Below are 2,708 nucleotides of genomic sequence, written 5' to 3' on the forward strand. Positions count from 1 at the left end.
GGGGGGGGGGGCGGTGGGGGGTTTAACATTTTGAAATCGGGCCAAAAATTTCGCAACGACTCAGCCAGCTGCTGATTAGGAGGGGAGGGGGGGGGGGGGGGGGGGGGGGAAGAGGACGTTTAAAAAAAAAAATTGGTCACAAAAACTTCGCAACGACTCAGCCAGCCGCTGAATAAGCGGGGGGGGGATCTTTTTTAGGTCATCCATTAGGATTTTTTTTAATTTTTTTAAAATCAACACTAAAAAAGGGGGGGTTTCCAGAAAAAACATATAGGTCTACATAAAAAAAAAACTCAAGGGGGAGGTCTAACACCCCCCCCCCCCCCCTGCGTACGTGCCTGACCCCTATTATTATTACTTTTAATATATTAGAGATTTCTTTCTTCTCCAAATCGTGCAGTTCATGTTGATAAATCTATTTGTTTGTGTAAGAGAAGACCCCTAGTCCACAATTATTTTTACTTATGTAGTCCACTTCTTCTTGTCTTAATAAACCAATTCTACTTAAGACTACTTTATATTTATAGGCCATATAAAGCACTTTTGAGGCACAAGTTAAATCTTCCATTTAATTTTACTTTGTACTTTGGTCCATTAAATTGGAATGTTGATTTTCACACCATATTAAAATTAAGGCCAACCATGACATGAAAAATAGCTTTTATGCTAGATCTATATTGATTTTGTTTTCTTTTTGTTTCAACAGATTGAAACTGATGAAGAGCTGGATGGAGTTAACTGATGAGTAGACATTACAACATTTCTTATATTTGCAAGATGAAGCTGAAAGTCCCATGCAGGTAAAATTTTCAGGATATTTAGCACACAAATATTAAACGACCACCTATCAATTCACTAAAAAGGAAATGGAACTAAGTTTATGTTGCAAGTGTATATAGTGGAAGGGATATTTTATTCTAGTTCTTCCCTTTCTTTGTTTACAAAGGGATTTTTCCTTATTTACAGGAGGTCCTGTGTGTACAGAACGATGTCTAATGCACATTCAAAGCACTACATAATAATAATAATGATCATACATGTAGGGTATACACAGGACCCCTCATTACTTTTTGTTTGTAAGTGGTCCTTTCACTTCTTGAGCAATGAAGATGAAGAAGAACACAAAATAAGATTAATGAAAGTCTGTTTATAGGATGTATTATGGTTGATATGTATCTATTATTATCACTTTTAATTGAAGTACCTACATTGTTTTCTCTTATGCAGGATGATGCTTCTCTACAGTGGATGATGAAGGCATGCTGATTACAAACCCAGGAGAGGAACAAAGAACAGATATTGACAGAAGCATATCTAGAGATGCGGGCCTACTACACTTCATACGAGCAAGTGTGCTAATATACAATGTAGGTACCCCCAATAACCTATTGTAGAACACATATCATGCAGAAAGTTATAGATCTGAAAAACATATTTTTCATTGTCCGTTACTTGTAAAAGAATACTTGACTGAATATCACAATTGTGATTTAGATTTAAAATAACATGTTGATATAGATGAAATTTAAGTCTACATTACGTATGTTTTAATATCATTATTTCCAGTACATACTCTGGTCCAAGTTGTGTGGTCATTTTATGTCCCATACTTAACCGAGTATTATTCAATTTTGAGCACAAGTTCACAATACAAGTACATTGTACACGTATTACTTATTTCATACCTTGTCTGATCCAAGCTCCAGCAGGCCTATCGTCTTAATGGGATCATCAGAAATAATCTAACATGTGGTCAGTAACTAGTCTTGTAGGTAAAAAAGTTTAGGTTTGCCCACTAGAATCCCAAGTGAATATTAGTCCTTCCTCTTTTTGTCAGAGCAGGTATCAGGGTGTATGTTATTAGTTGTTGTTTATTTTCTTATACACTGTATCTTATTTCATTTTTCCATTCAACAGACTTGGGTTATCATCACAGCCCTTTCTTCTGAAAACTAGCCTACAACTTCATCGATGAATGCAGAAGACATCTACATGGGACTACGTCTTAAAGATGCAACCCTCATATAATGAAAGAGGACATTAGAGATGGGTTTAAACTTGAATATTTACATACTATTTATTTATTATTTGTATTATATATTTGTAGAATACCACATTTAGAAAAAGCTAATGAATTTATCATCTTGTCAACTTTCAAATATTTAAAGATAACTAATCATCAATGAATAAACATTAACATTTTAACAATGTCAACTACCATCTTATAGGATGAAACTGAGGGCTGGGCAGAAAGAAATTTCCTTGAAATTTGAGTGATAAAGATCTATCAGTCTATATCAAAGATTGAATTAATCAATGATATTTTAATTATAATTATACATGTTGAAATTCATTTACCTCAGTCTATGGACTTCTGTATTTGAAGTTTTGTAGATTATTACATTATTGCTGCTTCAAGTATTGTATGTAAGAAGGTTTGAAAGACAACCCTCTAAATGCACTAAATATGGAAACTGCTAATCATCATTGCCTTTTGTATCCAAACTGCTAATTTTAATAGAATCATGTTTTGATACTTCCTAGCTTAAGAAAACGGGGGGGGGGGGGCTCGTTATCCTCTTCCTGGTGCTGTTTCTACATGGACCATGTAACAGGTTGCAAAAGTGTAAACAATATTATATTTGTTATATGTTTATATTAGAAGGATTTAGAAAATGAAAACGTTTTGAATTATAGAATTACTGTTG

At 34.2% G+C, this 2,708-nt stretch overlaps 1 long non-coding RNA gene across 1 annotated transcript; it reads left to right on the forward strand.

Annotated features, from left to right (window-relative positions):
• Window positions 1-686: 686 nt before the first annotated feature.
• LOC115919477 lies at window positions 687-2,095 on the forward strand. Its single transcript, XR_004061871.1, has 3 exons — window positions 687-800; window positions 1,228-1,367; window positions 1,918-2,095. It is a non-coding gene; the product is annotated as an uncharacterized LOC115919477 (long non-coding RNA).
• The last annotated feature ends 613 nt before the right edge of the window (window positions 2,096-2,708 follow it).

The sequence above is a fragment of the Strongylocentrotus purpuratus genome, unplaced genomic scaffold (assembly GCF_000002235.5).
Source record: "Strongylocentrotus purpuratus isolate Spur 01 unplaced genomic scaffold, Spur_5.0 spur5_scaffold_6, whole genome shotgun sequence".
Taxonomy (NCBI): Eukaryota; Metazoa; Echinodermata; class Echinoidea; order Camarodonta; family Strongylocentrotidae; genus Strongylocentrotus; species Strongylocentrotus purpuratus.